Source organism: Magnolia sinica, chromosome 3 (assembly GCF_029962835.1).
Source record: "Magnolia sinica isolate HGM2019 chromosome 3, MsV1, whole genome shotgun sequence".
NCBI classification, from domain to species: domain Eukaryota; kingdom Viridiplantae; phylum Streptophyta; class Magnoliopsida; order Magnoliales; family Magnoliaceae; genus Magnolia; species Magnolia sinica.
The window spans coordinates 104,171,819-104,196,276 of record NC_080575.1 but is presented as its reverse complement, the minus strand read 5'-3'; the positions used below and the strand labels follow the sequence as shown (position 1 = coordinate 104,196,276).

The 24,458-nt window shown below is 39.4% G+C and overlaps 1 non-coding gene and 1 pseudogene across 1 annotated transcript; both read left to right on the top strand.

The window, feature by feature from the left end:
* Positions 1–1,219: 1,219 nt before the first annotated feature.
* LOC131240514 (protein NRT1/ PTR FAMILY 5.2-like) lies at positions 1,220–24,273 on the top strand (annotated as a pseudogene).
* Positions 6,792–6,898, top strand: LOC131241723 (small nucleolar RNA R71). Its single transcript, XR_009169281.1, has one exon. It is a non-coding gene; the product is annotated as a small nucleolar RNA R71 (small nucleolar RNA).
* Positions 24,274–24,458: the final 185 nt, after the last annotated feature.

Sequence of the window (24,458 nt, the reverse complement as noted above, 5' to 3'; positions counted from 1 at the left end):
TCAACCTCACGGGAGCTTATTGTGAGGTCGAGCGCATGGTACCTTTTCCCTATATATATATATATATATATATATATATATATATATATATATATATATATATATATATATATATATATATATATATATATCAAACAATTTATGGTTCATTCGAGGGCTTATATTTGGAATGCAAATGGAATCCAAATCACAATTAAAAGCAAGGTGAGTCTAAAATCTTAGTTGTGCTTAGCAACTGTAATGAAATGCACTAGAATTGAAAAAATTAAAATGCATTGAAAATTTGTAATATATTTATAAAACCTTGTTTTGATTACCGACTCAACTTTAATATTTTCAATAAGTATACAATGTGATTTTTGATAGGGTGATTGTAATACGCCCATTTAAATATATACTATAGCAAAAAATGATAAAATTTCGAACCTTGGGTGAGACACAAGCATAAGGATCACAAACGAGTGACTCCCTATTATTTTGTGATTGTTAATTTACATGGTTAATGTTTGGATAATTTAGATCGTTCTGTTGATGTGATTTTAGTGATGCATGCTGGTTATTGAATTATTTTATAATATCATCAACATGCTAGATATATAGTAGATTAGTAGCATGATAACACCTTTGTTACATATGTGACTTTCATGCCGTTAAAAGGAAGCCAAAAAGGCATTTTACTTCAATTATAAATAAGTCACGACAAAAATATGAGATTTCAAAACATACAAGAATACTATAACTCATTTACCTCCGATTTTATATACCTCAAATCTATGCCCGGAGAACTTTTGAAAACAGAATAGACACAAATACATCCAAACCGCCCCTGGGTGTAAACATCACTACTTCTCTTCATTTTCTAGCATTGGCACATTATCCCGTGAAGAGTTTACCTCAGTGGTACCAAACACTATGGTAGGGCTATCATTGGCCAGGTCTAGGGTTGGTTTAGGTGTGGATTTGGAACTGTTAGGGCTGGTCCTAACCCAAAGTTTGTATTTGTTGAGCCCAACGGGCCAATTAACAAACCCACATTAGGTGCTAAACGGTGAAAAGACATGTACATAAAAAAACAGGCTTAAAACGAGCGTAACGTCCGATAAAACGTAGATATTAAAAAGAGGGCCGCATTCAACTATTACTTCATTATAAATATGGCAATGCTTTTTCACATGAACTCCCAAACTTACAGCAAATTTTCTGCCTTCACCAAACAATAATGGCAGTGGTGGAAGAGAAGGGCGTTAGAGATGGGTTAGACGATTTCACCCAAGATGGTCAGTTGATCTCAAGGGTCAGCCCATCTTACGATCCAAGGGTGGGAGATGGACTGCATGTTCTTTCATTGTAGGTAAGGGACTCCTTTCATATGTTTTTTTAACTTCTATTATTGAATTTTCAATCCTCTTTCAGCTTGGAGAGAGAGAGAGAGAGAGAGAGAGAGAGAGAGAGAGAGAGAGAGAGAGAGAGAGTTTACATAGAATACTTCCTTTCCTGCAAACGTGTTGCATGGTTAGAACATCTGAGCCATGAAAATTGTGGGTTGCCCTAAAAAGATCGCCCATAGCTCATCAGAAGGGCTTTGAAGTTGAAACCATCGGACGGCTGATAATCAGACTGCGTATGGGTGTAGCCCGCCTAATTAGTCTAATTGTTTGGATTTTTTTTCCAAATTGATCTTTATGATGTGGCCCACTTTTTCCATGGATAGGATGTTCTACACAAGTGATACCTGGCATAAAAATTTAAAAAAAAAAAAAAAAAAAAAAAAAAAAAGTCAGAAATTAAAAAGAAGAAGAAGAAGAAGCTGAGAGATGGATTTTAGTGTTCCTCAATTTTTATTTTTATTTTTCTTTGAAGCGTACGAGGTGTTTGAGAGGATGTCTTATTATGGAATAGCAACCAACCTAATCCTGTATTTGTCAAATAAGCTCCAAGAAGGCACAGTCACTGCATCAAACAACGTTACAAATTGGGTTGGCACCGTTTGGATGACACCGATACTCGGCGCATATATTGCAGATGCACATCTCGGCCGATAGTGGACTTTCGTTATTGCATCCTGCATTTATCTTGCGGTAAATACAATCTTCATATTTCACATACGTGCTTCCATTATTTTACTTCATGTCCTTGGTTACTCCACATCTTTATTTATTTATTTCTTTCTTTGCACACACCAAACACGCAACTGATTTCGAGGGAGCGAAAGAACCACACATATATTGTGATTTTAGATAGATGATGTTGAGAGTCAAATATTGCATATTAGACCCCAGTTATTACCTAATTTTACGAACATAATACTATTTAACATTCTATTTTAATCGTGTTTATGTTGCAAGGTGAATTTAGAAACTTGGACTGAAAATGGGTATTAAAAGCATGAATTTAATGCTTAGAAATCACCAAGGCAAGTGACGGATCTTAGGGGACCGAGATCGAAGAAATTACACACCAAAGATCCGAGAAAATCAAGTGATCAATGATAAAGATGCCTGAAAGACGTCCCAAATACAAGATCACAGGGTTCCCACCATCCGTTTAACTCGAAACTTTATATTTGTCCTGAGGACCCTAAATTAACCGTACACATCGAATTTCAGCCATTGGATCTTTGTAAAAGTAGCCCGATAGACAAATCATGCCATAAGATACTGATCTGGGGGCCACCTAATAGTGGGATATACTTCAATTTTGGTCTCAACCTCTTAAATGAGGTGAAAAAACGGATGGACGGAGCGGATCTCTCATATAACATCACAGTGGACCCCACATATGGCATGGGAGTGCACAAGTGGTGCACTCCTGCACCGCACTGAACCAGGGTCTCCGACCTGAGCTTTCATAAAAAAAAAATAGGAATCACGGTTTTTCCAACAGCGTCCGAACAGACGGAGCTCGATGGGCCACCACCATCATCTGAAATGATGATCCAGACCGTTCATTATGTCTAGGGGGAAAAATCGACCATACCCATGCTTTTCTCTTGGACCCATATGCATGTGTACACACGTGGATCGCTAGAAAATGTATGATGAATGACGAGGTGAGTTGATACAGTGGGCCGCACCAAAACTCGACCAAAACCACTCATTTCCAACTGAAATCGCGCTAGGAATCCAATGAACGGGGTGGATCTCTCCAAAAAATCACTATGGGGGCCCACCGAACATGTCAGCGCAAGAACCTTGCGTCAATTACGCACGTTTGATGTCTAGCCTCCGTGGGCCATTCTACGATCATGATCATGGTCGGATGGTTGATCAAAACCGTCCAGAATCTTCGGAGGGGCGTCTTTACCCCAACCATGGAGCCAAAACAAGTTTCTTGGACGTCCACCAGCCGAAAACTCATTCCAAATGCAAGTTGAGTGTGTGTTCACTGCGCAGTCTGTCCTTGCTTTTTTCTTCTTTTTTTTTTTACATGGACACACACCACCACACACTCACACCATGGTGGGATTTCACCACCTATGGGTACTCGAACCCTCAACCAGGTGTGAAAACTCCTAAGAGTCTACCACTGGAGTAAGAGTAAGGACCCCAGTCCATCCTTGCTACGTAAACATGACTTCCACTGACTTCCAGCCCTCTGAACCACCCCAGGTGCCTATATAAAGGAGAGGAAAAGAGAGAGAGAGAGAGAGAGAGAGAGAGAGAGAGAGAGAGAGAGAGAGCATTCCTAGGACGTGGGAGCAAAGGAGAGAGAGATTGTGGCGGCCGGCTTCTTCATCTTCATCCTTTTCTATCATTCTTATTTGGTTTCTTTTCTTCCTCACTTATGTTTTTAAGAGTCTTTAGTGTGATCATGGTGATGATTGACTAAACCTCTTAGCTAGGGCTAAGAGGTGAAGCTTGTAGTGTGATGTGAGACTTTTTTTATGCCTTTTGATTCAGGTTTAAGTTGAACTGATTTTGATTCTAGTTTGATTATAAGGAATGCCTTTAGTTTTTAATGGTTTGTTGTGACTTAAATTACAATGGATCTGCGATAGCTTTAAGTATGTTCTTTTAATTATTGTAATTATGAAGTGAGGAAGACCTGGTGTTCACCATCGTTTCATGGGCATGGTTGGATGATGGAATCCTTCCTAACATTTATAATTCTCTCAAATTGGTTGTGGATTGATTAAATTCTGCACAAAAAATAAACTACTCTAGTCCTATGAAAGCAGTAAACCTACCTATACCTCTGTCAAACTAGGAGATCAAGGGAAAAGCTACTAAGTCATGTTACAAGGTTCCTCCTCTGGCCAATATCGCAATCAATTTCTTAATAGGTTTTTCAACAAGATCATCCAAAAGCCCTTTTTACAATAGGCTTAGATGCCTTGGATCATGAATTTCCAGAGAAATTAATGAACCTCAACAAACAAATCTCGTTCAATCGCTTGAGGTATCGAAAGTATATATGAATCACCTGTGGTAGAAAAAGTTTCAAAGTTAGTATCCCATGGTGAATCAGAGACTACAAGTAGATAGAATTCAGAAAAATTCTTAGAAAGTGATGTAGTCTCGATACATTCTGAAGTTTCAGACTCCAGTTCAATTTTCAGCTCCTCCTCCTTTAATGATAAACATTCAAGATATAGGGAAGGAGGGGCTTCAAAATAGGGGTTCTCTCGGTCAGTGACAACTACCGAGGTATTGTCTTGCGGGGCATCCAATATTTCTTTTATCATAGGATCATTTGAATCTACGCAGTGTGCTAAGCAATCATTCAATTCAGTACAATACACACGTGGAATGGGATCGCTTTTCTCACATTCTGTTTCTAGATTGGGTTGAGGTTCGAATAAACTAACCTCTTCCTCATCATTGGAACCAAGGGTGTCATGTGAGTGAAGTGTGTCGGTATCATTATATTTGAAAGACACCCACGTCTCTTGATCAAGGTGAGAAGAAATCACTACCGGGTATGTCTCATCTTGATCTAAATATACATATTTCAAATCAGAGGGCAAAGGTTTTAGGTCAAGCTTCGGTGCCTTGAGGTTAGACAGTAGAGGCACTTCTTCGGTTTGGGACAATTCTTCAAATTGTGGCCTCCACCAGTTAACTTCAAGTACCGGCGCAGTATCAAGTATGACACTCATCTCCCTAATCATGTCATCATCAAAATCATGAGAGTGGGACAAACATGTCTCTAGATGATTAGAGGATAATGTCAGAGGCGTTTTATCTTTCACGAAAGAGTCAATCATGTAAATATCGTGGAAATCATCATAATCCTCTAACCGTCTGCCCGTGTTGAAAAATATGTTTAACTTCAATGTCATATTCCCAAAGGACATGATCATGACACCATTCCTACAATTGATGATTGCGTTTGAAGTGGCAAAGAATGGGCGACCAAGAATGATGGGAATCTGAGTACTCATGTTACTGATGGGTTTGGTATCTAGGACAATAAAATCTACAGGGTAGTAGAAACTGTCAACCTAGACCAACACATCCTCAATTATCCCTCTCGGTACACGAACAGAATGATCAGCAAGTTATAATGTGGTTAGGGTGGGTTTTAATTCATCTAAACCTAACTGTTTGTACACCGAGTAGGGAATCAAATTTACGCTCACTCCTAAATTAAGAAGTGCGTGCTCAATGCGGTAATTTCCAATTACACAAGCAATGTTTAGGCTACCGGGATTTTTAAATTTCTGTGGCACATTTTGCTTTAGGATGACACTCACTTTCTCAGTTAATAAGATTTTCTTTTGAATATTTTGCCGTCTTTTGGTCGTACGTAAGTCTTTCAGGAATTTGGCATATGAAGGTATTTGTTTTACGACATCAAGTAGAGGAATATTGACCTTCACTTGTTTCAACACCTCTAGAATGTCCTGAGAGTTAGAGAGAGATTTTGGTGCAACTAACCGTTGGGGAAATGGAGAAACCGACTTCCCTTGAGGTTCTGATTCTAATTCTCGTGAAGCATGACTAGATCCATCATCTTTGTCCTCTTCCAGTTCCTTAGGATTTTTAGCCCTAACCGAAATGGTTTTGTCAATGGTCTTCCCACTCCTAAGAGCTGATGGATTTAGCTTGTTCCATTTTATTTGAAGAGCTTGGATCACTGATCTCATATTGCGGTTTAGGATTGGGGAGAGGTTGAGTAGGAAGCATCCCCTTTTCTATAATCGTCATACGTGAATCCACCTTCTGCTAAATTTTGTAAGTTCTCGTACTGCTTGAGTGAGCTATTGTGTGGAATTTTGAACTGGTTCTTCTTGAGGTTTCACTTGATTTGGATTTTGATTGAAGAAACCTTGAGGGGTAGCAGTTTGTTCATTCCTCTAATTAAAGTTTGGATGATTTCTCCAACCAGATTTGCATGTATTATAAGTGGGCCCACTAAAAGGTCTTTGGTAATTGCTTACGGCATTAGATTGCTCATTCAGTACTTCTTGAAAAGCAAATATTGTTAGGCAAGTTTCTGTTGTGTGAGTGTTGCAACCACAAATACCCCAAACAATTTCCTTACTCTTATCCTTCTTTGATTCAATGGCCTCGAATTTTCTTATGAGATTAGCCACTTTAGAATTGAGATCATCATCCTCTTTCAGAAGGTTTACTTCGCCCATTTCCTTTGATTGAGTGGGCCTAGAAGTGGTACTTGATTTTGGGTATGTGTCCCATGATTGTGCGTTTTCAGTAAGTCTATCCAAGTAGTCCCACACATTATCAACATTTTTATTCATGAATTCCCCATTGCACATTATCTTGACCAATTGGCAGATGGAAGATGTTAGACCATAATAGAAGAAGTGTGTAATGCGCCACGTTTCAAAACCGTGTTGTGGGCATGAATTGACAAGATCCTTGAACCGCTCCCAACATTGGAAGAATATTTCATCTTCTTTTTGGGCGAAGTTCATGATCGACTTCCTGATGGTGTTCGTCTTATGGTATAGAAAGAATTTTTTTTATGAACTCCTTTATCATGTCATTCTATGTGACAATAGATATGGGATGTAGTGAATGCAACCACGTCTTAGCCTTCTCTTTCAGAGAAAAGGGAAACAGTTTCAGTTTGACCGTGTCCTTAGACACGTTAGGAAAGTACAAAGTGGTTATGATCTCATCAAACTCTTTCAGATGTAAATATGGATTTTCTGACTCAAGCCCATAAAATTTAGGAAGGAGTTGGATAACCTTTGACTTGATATCCATGTGTCCTGTATTCTCTGAAAAAACCATGCATGAGGGCATGCTTACCCCCGCCAGTTGTAAATAATCTCGTAAAGTACGAGACGGGGTTGCTTAATGCAACTTATTCTCATCCTGGGCTTCCTCAACCCTAAGTGGATGTGGTCCCTCTGGTTGATTAGCCAGTTGATTTGCGGCCATAACCTCAAATAACTCTGGGAATTTCGAGCGGTGTCTAGTCCTGTAATGGATAGTCAACTCCTCAACCAATCCTCCTTCAGTCAAGAGATGTCTAATGTTATCATGGACCCACTTGGGCATGAAACACTCGCAGCCCTCAATTCAGATTCTAAACTTAAACCTAAAAAAGGAAGAAAAGAATAGAAATCTAGGAATACCTAAGTTAGATCCTACAAAATAAAACAAAACAAGTCAGTTTCTAAAAATAGAAAGTTTCTAAAATTAGAAGGTAAGTTAGTTTCTAAAATTAAAAGAAGACCTAGTATTAGAAAATTTCTAAAAATAGAAAAAAAACCCTAATCTTAAAAATAGAAAAATAGAAAAATCTTAATCTTAACCTAATTCTAAAACTAGTCAATTTTTAAAAAAATATAACCGTCAGTCTCCGACAACAGCGCCAAAAACTTGTTCACACCCCAAGTATAGGGTTGCGATGTAGTAATAATCTCGGTAAGACCGAGGTCGAATCCACAAGGACTGAACCTTGTATGTATTCTGAATGTAACTCAAACTAGAACTAGACGAAGATGTAATCTAAACCAGGAAAAATTAAGAGAAAAATTGTGAATTTAATTAACTAAAATTTGTAAAATTCAAAGGTGGGAAACTAATGTTTCTAAGGATCCACCTGTAGAGATCAGGGAGATCTATGCTTGATTCATAAATACAATTGGAATCAGAGTCCTATCTTCATCCAGTAGGAAGATAATTCATTGAAAAAAACTATGAACTTCTTTTGATCTAGTTACTTATGGATAAAAGGTAAGAGAATTAGAATTAATTCCATCACAAGGCCATGGCCATGAGACAAAGCAAACAACATGTCGTTCTAGGATAGTCGGCTTTATGCCGTTAGGATAGTTTGCTTTCCATTTGTTTTAAGATAGTTGCTTCTTATGGTTTAACTCTTGTGCTGACCCACTTTCACACTGAAATCTCTTTGGGAAAAAGCCATACGACTCTGTCATCAGGTACTATCTTTCCATTACTTCTCCTTCAATTTCGTTGTCTCATGTGCATTGCATGCTTATATCTTTTACATTGAGGACAATGTAGATTTTAGGTTGGGGATGAGAGATTAGGTTATCTAATTAGTATTTTCCTGGTCTTAAGCAAAAATTGTGAAATTTTTTTAAAATTTTCTGAAAATTCTTGTAAACTCGAAGTGATTTTGAAAGCCATCTTTGATTTAGAAGTATAAGATATGTAATGATGGTAATTTATGACTCTTAAATTCAATTACCTACTAAACTTCACAGTTAAGTTTGAATTATTAATCCATGATTAGAAGTTTTAAACATTGATTGAGTTATGATTTCACATGTCACACCTAGCTTACACATTATAGCTTCAGTTCGATATTGAATTGTTAACCTGGTAATCACTAGGCATGGAAGGAACCAACCTTGGGAATTTGTCCATCATGTTCATTGAAAAAAAGAGAATACCCAACTTAAAAAAATAGTTATGTTCGAAAACGGCTACCTGTTAAAGATATGTAATGATGGTAATTTATGACTCTTAAATTCAGTTACCTACTAAACTTCACAGTTAAGTTTGAATTATTAATCCATGATTAGAAGTTTTAAACATTGATTGAGTTATGATTTCACATGTCACACCTAGCTTACACATTATAGCTTCAGTTCGATATTGAATTGTTAACCTGAAAATCACTAGGCATGGAAGGAACCAACCTTGGGAATTTGTCCATCATGTTCATTGAAAAAAAGAGAATACCCAACTTAAAAAAACAGTTATGTTCGAAAACGTCTACCTGTTAAAGATCTTTAAAAAAAAGGTTGACATAGCGTGAAGCCATCGATGGAAAAATCAAAATCCTGAAGCATAAAAAGGCTGGACTATAAGGCAAGTTTTGGTTTAGGTTAGGTTATCTGGAATGCTCTGTTTGATTGTCAATGTTATCATGAAAATTAGCGATTGGACTCTTAATGATGATAAGCCGAGGTTACACTATACACTCATGGAACTCAATATTTAGAATTGTTCTAATCGATGAATTACTACTTTGCATTTGGTCATGAAGTTTACTATGCGCTTGAGTCTAGGAGAAAGTAATGTTAATATTGATGTATCTTACAATTCTCGTACCTAGATTTTTTTTTCAAAAATCACTCGAGTTTATAGAATTATCTTATGATTCTTAACTTATTTTTCGCATACTTTGCTCGGGACTAACAAAATGTTGGTTAGGGATTGTGTTGAGGGTTCAATATTGCATATTAGACCCAATTATTACTTGATTTTTCAAACATGATACTTTTTAATGTCCTATTTTAATCGTGTTTATGTTGCGAGGTGAATTTAGGATCTTATACTAAAAATGGGTACTAAAAACATGGATTTAATGCTCAAAAATACCAAGGCAAGGAACAGATCTAAGGGGATCGAGAACAAAGAAATTACACGCCAAAGATCCGAGAAAATCAAGTGAACAACAATAAAGAGGCCTGAAAGTCATCCCGAATGCAAGATCATATAGTTACCACCATCCGTTTGCCTCGAAACTTTATATCTGACCTAAGGACTCTAAATTAACCGTACACGTCGAATTTCAGCCATTAGATCTTTGTAGAAGTAGCCCAACGGATAAATCATCCCATAAAACACTGATCTGGGGCCCACCTGATAGTGAGATATGCTTCAATTTTGGTCTCAACCTCTTAAATGAGGTGGAAAAATGGATGGACAGAGCGGATCTCTCATATAACATCACAGTGGAACCCACATGTGGCGTGGGAGTGCACAAGCGGTGCACTCCCGCACCACACTAGACCAGGGTCTATGACGTTGACCCGATCTTTCATTTAAAGAAAGGGAATTGCCGTTTTTCCAACAGCGTTCGAATGGATTGAGTTCGATGAGCCACCACTATTATCTGAAATGATGATCCGGACTGTTCATTGCGTCCAGGGGGCACAACCGATCGTACCCATGCTTCTCTCTTGGACCCATGTAAGTGTACACACGTGGATCACCTAAAAACACAGGATGAATGGCGAGGTGAGTTGATACAGTGAGCCGCACTAAAACTTGACCAAAACCACTCCTTTCCGACTAAAATCGTGTCAGGAATCCAATGAACAGGGTGGATCTCTTCAAAAACATCATTGTGGGGCCCACCGAACACGTCAGCGCAAGAACCTTGCATCAGTTATGCACGCCCGACGTTCGGCCTCCGTGGGCCATTCTACAATCATGATCATGGTTGGATGGTTGATCCAAACCGTCCAGAATCTTCAAAGGGGGCTCTTTACCCCAACTTTGGAGCCAAAACAGGTTTCTTGGATGTCCACCAGTCGAAATCTCATTCCAAACGTAAGTTGAGTGCGTTTTCGCTGCGCAGTCCGTCTTTGCTGCGTAAACACGACTTCCACTGACTTTCAGCCCTCTAAACCGCCCTTGGTGCCTATATAAAGGAGAGGAGAAGAGAGAGAGAGAGAGAGAGAGAGAGAGCATTCTTGGGACGTGGGAGTAAAGGAGAGAGAAAGATCGTGATGGCCGGCTTCTTCATTCTTCATCCTTTTCTATCCTTCTTCTTTGGTTTCCTTTCTTCCTCCCTTATGTTTTTAAGAGTCTTTAGCATGATCATGGTGATGATTGGCTAAACCTCTTAGCTAGGGCTAAGGGATGAAGCTTGTAGTGTGATGGGAGACTTTTCTTTATGCCTTTTGATTCAGGTTTAAGTTGAACTGATTTTGATTCTAGTTTGTAAATAAGGAATGCCTTTAGTTTTAATGGTTTGTTTTGACTTAAATTACAAAGGATTTGCGATAGCTTTGAGCATGTTCTTTTTATTATTGTGATTCTGAAGTTAGGAAGCCCTATTGTTCACCATCGTCTCATGGGCATGGTTGGATGATGGAATCCTTCTTAACGTTTATAACTCTCTCAAATTAGTTGTGGATTGGTTAAATTCTGTTGTTTTCTTTATCTCATGGGCATAACCTTGTGATGGAATTAATTCTAATTCTCATACCTCTTATCCATTGATAACTAGATTAAAGGAAGTTCATAGTTGTTTTTAATGAATTATCTTCCTACTGGATGAAGATAGGACTCTGATTCTAGTCGTGTTTATGAATCAAGCATAGATCTCCCTGATTTCTACAAGTGGATCCTTAGAAACCCTAGTTTCCCATCTTTGAATTTTACCAATTTTAGTTAATTAAATTCACAATTATTCTCTTAATTTTCCCTAGTCTAAATTATATCTTCGTCTAGTTTGAGTTACTTTCAGAATATGTACAAGGTTCAGTTCCTGTGGATTCGACCTCGGTCTTACCGAGATTATTACTACATCGCAACCCTATACTTGGGGTGTGAACAAGTTTTTGGCACCGTTGCCGTGGACTGACAGTTACATTTTTTTGAAATTGATTAGTTTTATAATTAGGTTAAGATTAAGATTTTTCTATTTTTCTATTTTTAGGATTAGGGTTTTATTTTCTATTTTTAGAAAATTTCAAATTCTATGTTTTCTTTTAATTTTAGAAAGTAAATTACTTTCTCATTTTAGGAACTTTCTATTTTAGACTTTCTATTTTTAGAAACCGACTTGTTTTGTTTTATTTTGCAGGATCTAACTTAGGGACTCCAATTTGGTAACTTCTTTCCGACTCTCCTCTCTTTCTATTCCTAGATTTCTATTCTTTTCTTCCTTTTTTAGGTTTAGGTTTGGAATCTAAATTGAGGGCTGCGAGTGTTTGATGCCCAAGTGGATCCGTGATAACACTTGACGTCTCTTGACTGAAGGAGGATTTGTTAAGGGGTTGATTATCCATCGCAGGACTAGACACCGCTTGAAATCCCCAGAGTTATTTTAGTCAACTAGCCAATCAACTAGAGGGACCACCTCCACTTAGGGTTGAGGAAGCCCAGGATGAGAATGAGTTGCATCAAGAACCCCCGCCTCGTACTTTATGAGATTATTTACAGCCGGCGGGGGTGAGCACACCCTCATGCATGGTTTTTTTAGAGAATACAGGACACATGGGTATCACGGCAGGGGTGATCCAACTCCTTCATAAATTTTATAGGCTTAAGTTAGAAAATTCATATTTACATCTGAAAGATTTTGATGAGATCATAACCACGTTATACTTTCCTAACGTGTCTGAGGACACGTCAGACTGAAACTGTTTCCCTTTTCTCTAAAAGAGAAAGCTAAAACGTGGTTGCATTCACTACGTCCCAGATCTATTGGCATATGGAATGACATGATGAAGGAGTTCATAAAAAAATTCTTTCTATACCATAAGACGAACACCATTAGGAAGTCGATCATGAACTTCGTCCAAAAGGAAGATGAAATATTCTTCCAATGTTGGGAGCTGTTCAAGAATCTTGTCAATTCATGCCCACAACACGGTTTTGAAACATGACGCATTACACACTTCTTCTATGATGGTCTGACATCTTCCATACGTCAATTGATCGAGACAATGTGCAATGAGGAATTCAAGAATAAAAATGCCAATGATGTATGAGACTACTTAGATAGACTTGCTGAAAGCGCACAGTCATGGGATACATACCCAAAATGAAGTACCACTTCTAGGCCTACTCAATCAAAGGAAAGGAGCGGAGTAGACCTTCTGAAGAGGATGATGATCTCAATTCTAAAGTGGCTAATCTCATAAGGAAATTCGAGGCCATGGAATCAAAGAAAGATAAGAGGAAGGAAATTGTTTACGGTATTTGTGGTTGTAACACTCACACAACCGAAATTTGCCTAACAATATCTGCTTTTCAAGAAGTACTGAATGAGCAATCTAATGTTGTAAGCAATTACCAAAGACCTTTCAATGAGCCCACTTCTAATACATACAATCTTGGTTGAAGAAATCATCCAAACTTCAGTTGGAGGAATGGACAAACTACTGCCCCTCAAAGTTTCTTCAATCTAAATTCAAATCAAGGGAAACCTCAAGAAGAACTAGTTCGAAATTCTACACAAGAGCTCATTCAAGCAGTATGAGAACTTACAAAATTTATACAAAAGGTGGATTCACATATAACGGCTATAGAAAAGGGATGCTTCCTGCTCAGCCTCTCCCCAATCCTAAACCGTAATATGAGATAAGTTATCCAAGCTCTTCAAATCAGATGGAATAAGTTAAATCCATCAACTCTTAGAAGTGGGAAGACCATTGACAAAACCATTCCGGTTAGGCCTGAAAAGCCTAAGGAACCGGAAGAGGATAAAGATGATGGATTTAGCCATGCTCCACAAGAATTAGAACCGGAACCTCAAGGGAGGTTGGTTGCTTCATTTTCCCAACGGTTGGTTGCACCAAAACCTATCTCTAACTCTCAAGACATTTTAAAGGTGTTGAAACAAGTGAAGGTCAATATTCCTCTACTTGATGCCATAAAACAAATACATTCATATGCCAAATTCCTGAAAGACTTATGTATGACTCAAAAGATGGCAAAATATTTAAAAGCAAATCTTATTAACTGAGAAAGTGAGTGTCATCCTAAAGCAAGATATGCCATAGAAATTCAAAGATCCCGGTAGCCCAATCATCATTTGTGTAATTGGGAATTACCACATTGAGCACGCACTTCTTGACTCAGGAGCAAGCGTAAATCTGATTTCTATTCGATGTACAAATAGTTAGGTTTGGGTGAATTAAAACCCACCCTAACCACATTACAACTTGCTGATCATTCTGTTCGTATACCGAGGGGGATAATTGAGGATGTGTTGGTCTAGGTTGACAGATTCTACTACCATGTAAATTTTATCGTCCTGGATACTGAACCCATTAGTAACATGAGCACTTGGATTCCCATCATTCTTGGTTGCCCATTCCTTGCCACTTCAAACGTAAACATTAATTGCAGGAATGGTGTCATGATCATGTCCTTCAAGAATATGACATTGGAGTTAAACATCTTTTTCAACACGGGAAGACGATTAGAGGATGGTGACGATTTTATTGAGGGTCAAATATTGCATATCAAACCCCAGTTATTACCTGAATTTACGAACATGGTACTGTTTAACGGCCCGATTTAATCGTGTTTGTGCTGCAAGGTATATTTACAAGGTTGGATTGAAATGGGGTGCTAAAAGCATGGAATTAATGCTCAAAATTCACCAAGGCAAGGGATGGACCCCAAGAGAACAATATCAATGGATTTACATGCCAGAGATCCGAGAAAAGTGAGAAACTGAAGCTCAAGTAGCCCGAAAAAATGCCAGAATGCAAGATCATAGGGTTCTCACCATCTTCTCAGCTCAAAAATTCATACATGACCTGAGGACTATAAATTAACCGTACACATCAAATTTCAGCTCCTGGATCCCTGTGAAAGTGACTAAACTGACAGATTAGCTATAAAATCATGATTTGGGGCCCACCTTGTATTGGCAAATGCTTCAATTTTGGTCTCAACCCCTTAAAGGGGGTGAAAAAATAGATGAATGGAATGGATCTCTCATATATATATCTCAAGTGGCCCCCATTGGCCGTGACTGTGCACAGTGCACTGGTGCACTCAAGGTGCACTGGACCAAGAAATCGGGTCAGCGGGCGCTGACACAATCCGTTTCACACCCGGAAACATTGGACGGATGTTGTCCGTCTGTTTTCGCATAGTGGGCCCCATTCATTGTCCATATGGACAATCCAAACCATCCATGAGATTCACTATCACCCTATCACTCAGGCATGGGTGGCGAAATTTCAAAAGGCATCGGAGATCCGTTTTTGATTGTCCAAAAGCAAGACGGACGGTGAAAAGATCTGGTACAATGGGCCATGTAAAACTTGAAACAAGCCCACCTTTCCTGACTGATTTTTCTCTAGGAATCAAATGGACGGTGTGGATTTCTCATTAGAACCTGATCGAGAACCCCTTTAAGATCCAGCGTAAAACGGTTACGCAACAGAATTGCGCACGCCGCGAAATCCGGACTTTTCGGGATGTGGTGGCCCACCACCGTTGACCGAACGGCCAATACTCACCGTCCATCAGGAAGCCCGGACGAAACTGTCCTGGATCCAACTTATCGCACGTAGAGATGAACTCTGAGGTGGACAAAATCTTCAGTCGAATGAGGCTCTATTTGCTGCGATAAGCAAGTCGGTTGCCTCTGGTGCTGCTTATCTCCTTGCGGAAATTATCTCCACCGACTCCAGCAAGGTCGATTCTGTAAACCAACCTCTCCACCGTCTTCAGAAGCTATAAAGAGAGAAGAGAGAAGGGAGAAAGAATCATCCAATCTGGGGCTGGACGTGAAGCACGGAATGAGGGAGAGAGAATAGAGTTGTTTTTCTTTTTCTTTTTATTTTTCTATTTGTTTATTTTATTTTTGTTTAAGGGAGCATAATCATGTTGCTAGGCTAAACCTCTTAGCCCTAGGCTAAGAGGTGAAGCTTGTTGCGGAATTGGGATGGTTGCTTTGCCTTGATTTATGTTTATTGAACTCTCATGGATGCTAGTTTGATTATAAGGAATGTTTTTAGTTTTAATGGTTTGTTGTGACTCAACTTACAATAGATCTGCGATAGCTTGAGATATTCTCTTTTCATGTATTGAAATTGTGAACTTGGGAACCCTGTTGTTCACCATCGTCTCATGGGCATGGTTGGGTGATGGAACCCTTCCTAACTTTCACAATTCTCTCATGATTGGCTGTGAGATTGGTAAATTGTTGTTGTTTGCCATAGTCTCCTGGGCATGGTTAAGTGACGGAATCACTTCCAAATCTTCACAATTCTTATCTATTGATGATTAGACCCATGAGAAGTTCAGAGATCTGACAAATCTCTTCTTACCAACTAAATAGGATATGACTTTAATTCCAGTTGTGTCCTTGAATCATTGCTAGGTAGCTTCCCAATTGCTACAAGTGGATCCTTGGCACCCTAGTTTTTTACCTTTAAATTTACAAGTTTTAGATTAATATTTCACCATTATTTCCTCATACTCACTTGATTTAGATTTCATCTTAGTCTAGTTCTAGTTTGAGTTATTTTCAGATTACGTACGGGTTTCAGTCCCTGTGGATTCGACCTCAGTCGTACCGAGTTTATTACTACATCACAACCCTATACTTGGGGTGTGAACAATTTCCACGACATTTACATAATTGACTCTTTCGTGGAAGATAGAACACATCTGACATTATTCTCTGACCCTCTAGAGATGTGTCTGGCTCACTCCCATGATTTTAATGATGACATGATTATGGAGATGGGTGTCATGCTTGATACTGCGCCGGTACTTGAAGTTAACCAGTGGAGCCACAATTTGAAGAATTGCCCCAAACCGAAGAAGTGCATTTGCCGTCTAACCTCAAGCAACGATGCTTGACCTAAAAACTTTGCCATTTGATTTGAAATATGTCTATTTATGCCAAGATGAGATTTAGCCAGTGGTGATTTCTTATCACCTTGATAAAGAGATGTGGGCGTCTTTCAAATATAATGATACTGACACACTTTACTCACATGACACCCTTGGTTCTAATGATGAGGAAGAGGTTTTAATTAGTTTATTCGAACCTCAACCCAATCTAAAAACAAAATGTGAGAAAAGCGATTCCATTCCATGTGTGTATTGTACTGAATCGGATGATTGCTTAGCACACTGCGCAGATTCAAACGGTCCTATGATAAAAATAAAAATAAAAAATAGTGGATGCCCCACAAGATAATACCTCGGTAGTTGTCACTAACCGAGAGAACCCCTATTCTGAAGCCCCTCCTTCCCTAGATCTTGAATGTTTATCATTAAATGTGGAGGAGGAAAAATTGAACCGGAGTTTGAAACTTCACTGTAGGGCCACCGCGATGTGTGTGTTTTATATCTATGTGGTCTATCCATTTTTCCATATAATTTTAGGGCATGAACTCAAAAAAGAAGCAGATGTGAATCTCAAGTAGACCACACCATAGGAAATAGTGGGGATAATGACACCCAGAGTTGAAACCTTCCTAAGGCCCACCTTAATGTTTATTTTCCATCCAACCTGTTGATAAGGTCATGTAGACCTGGATGAAGGAAAACACAAATATCAGATTGATCTGAAACTTTTGTGGCCCCAAGAAGTTGTTAATGATGGGCGTTCAATCACCACTGTTTCCTATGGCCCACTTGAGATTAGGATCTGCTTCATTTTTGTGTTCATGCCCTGAAATGAGCCCACCAAATAGATATGGACGGCGTGGATATAGAGCACATATGTCAAGATGGGCCCTACAGCACCCAACACATCACTACACTCCAGCCGGGGGTGGTGCAGGCAACACCACCTGATCCGCGTCCACATGTAAAACACCCAAACTCTGTTTGACCCACCACGTTATATATGTGAAAACCACTCCATCCATCAGGTGTCCTTTGATGCTAGGCCCTTCGGCCAAAAATAAGCGGATGGATGTAAGCCATAGGTTTGTATGTGGAGTTACCATGGTGTGTATCTTTCATCAAATCCGTTCATCAGGTGCGACTCACAGGGATGAAGTGATGTTACAAAAATCAGCCTGCTCAAAAATTCAGGCGGGCAACAGCGGGTGAACTTAATGGCATTAGACGCAATATTACATTGTTCCTATTGGTGTGGCCCACCTGAGTTTTGTATGTCGATGATCTTAATGGAATAAGAGAGTAATGGTTATTACCTGACTGATGAACCGAGTGGATTGCGCATACATAACAGGGTGGGTCCCATAAATCCTATATGTTTGTGTTGTGGAGATTCAGGTCCCCATTTTTCAAATTGTATATTAACAGGTATGCTACATCGTTCACCCTGGATGTAGCATACCTGCACACCATGCGCAAAAGGTGCACTTATCAAATGATCCTAACCGTCTGATTGGTGGTTCTTAAATGAAAGTTTAAAAATAAAAGTGCCAGTGGTCCAAATTCAATCACCAAAATCAGATATTTTATATCATCCAGTTTCTGTGAATTTTAGATTGTGATCCATCCATAATAGGGCCCACCATTTCGACAGTCAGGATGCATACATGTCACACGTATTGTGAATTATTGGATACAACCTATTGCATGAGAGAGAGATATGGACCTGGGCCCTACAGAAGTTCATGACACTTGGACATTGTACACAGGACATGTCGTTGCTGACACTAGCCGTCTCGATTCCATGGCTAAAGCCACCGCATTGCAATGGTCCCTGTGAACCAGTCTCGACATATAAAGCGGTCGTGTTCTACTTCGCCCTCTGCAGAATTGCGGTAGGGACAGGTGGGAGCAAGCCCAACATATCGACCGTGGGTGCAGACCAGTTCAACGATTTTGAGCCCAGAGATAGGGTCCAGAAGCTCTCATTCTTCAACTAGTGGATGTTCAGCATCTTCTTTGGGACACTTTTCTCCAACACATTCCTTGTTTTTATACAAGACAATGTGGGCTGGGCCTTGAGCGATGGGCTTGCTCTCTCACTCCTGGTTTTTCTACTGAGCACTCCCTTTTATAGGCACAAGCTGCCCTCTGGGAGTCCCTTTACCAAGATGGGTAGCTAGGGTCCTTGTTGCTGCCCTAAGGAAATCGAAGGTACCTGTCCCTACCGACCCAAAAGAGCTTCATGAGCTGGGCCTTGAGGAATTTGCCAAAGCTGGGAAGTTTCGGATAGACTACACGCCGTCTTTGAAGTTAGTTTTTTCACCCTTGTTTAACCATTGACATCTCTTTCTTTTCTTTTCTTTTAAGTCAGAATCAAGGGTTCAGATCTTGTCTTCGGGTGGGCCACACGTGTGTTTTATTGTTTTCAATGGGTTGGGTAATTTAATGGGCTTTGACGGCCTACGGGCTAAGATTTGTCCCAAACTATTAGTTTCATGGGCCTCAGTGGCATTGCCCATTTCTTGTAGATATTTAAAATCCAAAACAAAGATCCAATTTCATCCATCACAACAAATGGAAGTGTGAGCGACTGGGAAGTGATCCGGTGTGGGGCCCACCACTTACAAGGGTGGTCCTTGCACCTGACGGCTGTAATGTCTACTTCAGTGTGGATGATGACACTAGATAGGTACCGGTAGGGGAGATTCCGTCCATGTGAGGGGATTTTCATCAGTATATAGTGTACACGTGGCATATGGGTATGATGGTGCCGAACCATTCATTCATTCACCCTAAGGCTCTAGGCCATCGACCAAACCACACGTTGGATGTACCATCCTAGCCACTACATCATTTTTAAATGGTCGGGATTGTCCAATCACTTTGGTTTTTTTTTTTTTGGTTTATGACCCATTCATGGTTGTCTCAAATAAATGAACGGGTACGATCATCGTACACATATGCCACGTGTAGGGCCCGTGGACTGAGTAATTTTATAGGAAGCCGGTTGCATACCCAGTAACTCAGTACGCTACTGAGCAAACTCTGTGGGGCCCACTATGACGTATGTGTCTTTAGTGCTGAATTTTTCCTTCATCTTCTTGTCCAATAGTAACCCTCATAACTCTCTCTTCAGATGTCGAATTTAGACTATTTCAGCTCATTGCAATGGTAACTTGTCAAGCTTCCAAGTTGTACTGGAACACTTCGATCGTCATTTTACAATATGGAGTGTTAATCTTTCCAAATCGCGCGATCCAAAGGAAACGCCTATAACTCCATCATTTGATGTCGGATTGGGTCGATTTTTGGTCATCTAAAAGGTACTTTAGTACTCTTTCATTTCTGACTGGAATCGTTGTATTCCGAGACCATTTGAGCATCCGTAAGTGGGATCGCAATTGTCGGTCCTGAATTTTTTCTTCATCTCCTTGTCCAATAGTAACCCTCATAACTCTCTCTTCAAAGGTCGAATTTAGACTATTTCAGCTCATTACAGTGGTAACTTGTCAAGCTTCCAAGTTGCACTCGAATTGCCTAATTCAGAGACCGTTCGATATGCCAAAAACACGTTGGAACTCTTCGATCATCATTTTACAATATGGAGTGTTAATCTTTCCAAATCGCGTGATCCAACGGAGACGCTTATAACTCTATCATTTGATGTCGGATTGGGTCGATTTTTGGTTATCTAAAAGGTACTTTAGTGCTCTTATATTTCTGTCTTTAGTGCCGAATTTTATCCACAACTTTAATCCGTTTTTCCAAAATTGAAGCATATGCTTTGGATTTTAAGCCATGGAATTTATTATCCCCACCGTTTCCTATGGTGTGGTCCACTTAACCTTTGGATATATTTCACTTCTGGATTCATGCCCCAAAATGATATGGTAAAACGAATCGACCGCGTGGATAAGACATACATCACAGTGGACCCCACATACTTGACCGCGTCCCATTTTATAAGCTATTGGAAATGTCAAGATTCAATGAATAGTTACTCTCTTTTTTTGCCACAGGAAGTTATTGATACTCTGGCAGCGTATGGCACCTGATACTGTCAGAAACGGTACACATGGCACGCATTAACTCAAGTGAAACCCACTAAATTGTTAAATCTATCGTCATTAACATACTATCCAAAATCAGATTGGTTGAACAATTGCAACCATGGATTCATGGGCACTTGCTTGTTAAAATAAGATGATATGATATTTTACAATTTTGACCGTCCAATAGATGTCCACAATTCCAATGGTCATATGATCAAAAAGAGATTTTTTTATTTTTATTTTTACCATAATTAGAACAATTTAGTTTAAATTCGTCGAGTGACACGTATGTAATCCCAAGTGTATGAGTATCATCCATCACACTCTGCAGGATTATCAAAGCTTTAATATCTTTAGATGAGCAAATGGTTAATTACATTACAGCAAGAGTGATTGATAGCCATGCAGATGTGACCATTCAATTAAAAGAGAGAAAAAAAAACAATCCTGAGTCAACTCCAACCATTGGATCGATCGGTCAGCGACCTTCTGTCTCAAACGATAGGATGAGTTGCTTTCCTTTCAACCATCTTATGAAATAATTGCTCTACCTAGACATGTACACGTGAAACACATCATACCAATCAAGACTCGTTGGCCCCGTCGTAGATGGACAAGTCAGACTCATTGTAGGATTTTTCAGTCGACGAATTTGGAATTAGGACATTTTCAATGCCACTCGAATTTTATCCAATTGAGTAGGGCGTTTTTTTTTTTTTTTTTTTAATATTAAGTCTTGACCAAATCGAGTTGGTGAAATCTGGTCAAACTGAGTTGACTCAGGTGAATCAAGTTGCATTCTTTTGAATTTTTAAACTATTGTATAAATAAATCAAACGGAATCGTCCAAGTTGGGAGCTCTAGTTTAGATAGTTCATCAACAAATACTAATTTTGATTTGGTTTTCCAATGGGCTGATTGGTAGACATTTATTCAATGGTCTAAATTCAATCAAAGGTTGGAATTGTTAACTCAATCTAAATTTCAACCATTGGATTCCATTGGACATTGCCAGCCTGAGGTTTTTTTTTCTTCTTCTTCTTTTTAGGTAATCTACTCATCACACAGGCCACCCCATTGAGATTAATGTACAGCCATTGATTTTCTTTCAAGTACACGCGTACACCTGATGAGTGGATTGGCCCGATTTTGATGGTAGGTCATCTTAATGGTGGGGCCAAACTTTTGAAAAGGTTAAACGTCCCTGATTAGTGAGATGTTTGCACTAATATGGTAGTTGATGGTTGTATGTGTGACCTGCACATTGATCCATTACTGGGTAATCCAGTCTATCTATACGTCAAAATCTTTGTTGATAGAAAGATCCCAACAGTCAGTATTAGGACCTTTTTCAGTTGAATGTAGACCATTGTTGTGCTTCTCTTATTAATTGTCCATCTGCAGACGCTGAATGAAACGCTGAGATAGTTCCATCTGGGAGAAAAATCCATGCATAGTTCATTCAAGGTTAGATGTAGAGCGGGTTGAAGACACTTTCTTGGCAAGGATGGACGAGAGAAGGCCTAATTGGAGGTGAAAATGATCCGGACCATCAGAATCTTAAAACAGTCGTCTCTCGCAAACTGGGATGAAATTTTCGACATATCATATATGACTTTAGGGTAGGACAAGCAACTTTAACCAACCAACCTGCCAGGTTGCCATGTTAGATTTTCAAAATTCCGTTGTCAAAAGTCTTTTTTATTTTCGTTTTTACTATAAATAGTAAGTTTTAGCAGAGTATAACTTTTGATCCTTTGAGCTGTAGGAGTCGTCCCCAACATGAAAAGGGCTTAGAAAAGTTATGGGAATAATGTGATTAGGTCAAATTGGACAATACTTAACTATTTTTTGCTGAAAATCATGAAGTCTAGTAGGAATGGAGACCGTCCATAAATAGTAAGTTTACTATTTATAATAAGTCACGTTTTTAGGGTGTTTGAGTCTAAAGCTCCATCCTAGGTTTGAGCTCATTATTTAAAGGAATGTAATTTCAATTTTCTTTGTTAAATTTTATCATCAATCAATTTATTTCAAATTTATTAGAAATTATTTCTACTTTTATTCCTCGTGAATTCAAGGAAGCTCCGTGAATTCAGAGTAGATATCCCTTGAGGAAGATGGTGATTGACTTCATCACATCCCTCCTTGGGTCAAGGTGAGACAATAGATTAATGGTCAGGATTTGCTGAGCCACGGGCCCAACTTGTCGGTCAGGATTTCTTCGTGTCCCCTTCTTAAACATTAGCTGGGTCATGCTGGGTTAGGTCGGGTTGGTTGAGCCCAACTGAATTACAATGCAACTGGTTAGGTCGGACTTAGGCTTCATGGGTTTTAAATAGGTCAGGTTCGACCACAGGGTTAACAGGTCACATGTTAGTTTTGGAGTTTTTGCTAAACCCACATGCACCTCTAGTCACCTGTTCAACTCTTCTTTCTTTCTAACATGTTGGTTTTGAAGTTCCTAACAACACATCAATGATAACTTAATTTCCTTATGCTTGTAGGTTTCTCGACAAGGCAGCGGTAAAGACCGGTCTGGCCACGTCATGGATGCTATGCTCAGTGACCCAAGTGGAGGAAACCAAGCAAATGATCAAAATGATCCCCATTTTGATCGTGACATTCATACCAAGCACCATGATCGCCCAGTCCACACCCTCTTTATAAAGCAGGATTCCACTTTGGACAGACACATGGGACCCAAATTTGAAATCCCTCCAGCCAGCCTAACTGCTTTTGTAACCATCTTCATGCTTATCAGCATTGTGATCTACGACCGATATTTTTTGTCCCGGCCATGAGGAAGTACACCCACAATCCCAGAGGGATCACATTGTTGCAAAGGATGGGGACTGGCCTAGTGATGCATGTGATCATCTTGACCATCGCGGCCCTCTTCGAAAGGAAGAGGCTAGAAGTCGCGAGGAACCACGGCATCACACAGCCCAAAGGGGTCGTCCCCCTCACCATCTTCATACTTCTGCCACAGTTCGCGCTGACGGGGATTGCTGACCCGTTCATGGAAGTGGCCAAGAACTGAGTTCTTCTATGATCAGGCACCACAAGGAATGAAGAGCTTGGGAACATCATATTTCACTACTAGTTTGGGAATTGGAAATTTCCTAAGTAGTTTCCTACTTACAACAGTAACTGATATAACTGAGACGAATGGTGGGAATGGGTGGGTGCAAAACAATTTAAATATCTCTCATTTGGACTACTAATACGTGTTTTTGGCTGTGATTACTGCTCTGAACCTTGTTTGTTTCATGGTTATTGCAAAATCATATTCTTATAGTGTTGATATTATAGAATCAAAGATAGAATTGCAGGACTCCGGATTGCCTAACAGGGCTGGTATTGAAGAGAATGCAAGTGTGGAGGATGATGGAAATAGCAGGAAAAACCTGTTGTAGTTTAGTTTGTGTTTTGTTTTGGGAATAGCAATATAAATGAAATCCTAAAAGCATTTGATGGAATTTTCATGGCCCTCTTGTTCTGGGATCTCTCTCTCTCTCTCTCTCTCTCTCTCTCTCTCTCTCTCTCTCTCTCTCTCTCTCTCCTTGTTTTGAGATTCTTTGATCTTATTTTGATCTGAGCCAGTTTTTTGTATTGCGGCCCGAATGCCGAAATGGTTGGATAAATGGAATGGTTCATCTTTTTG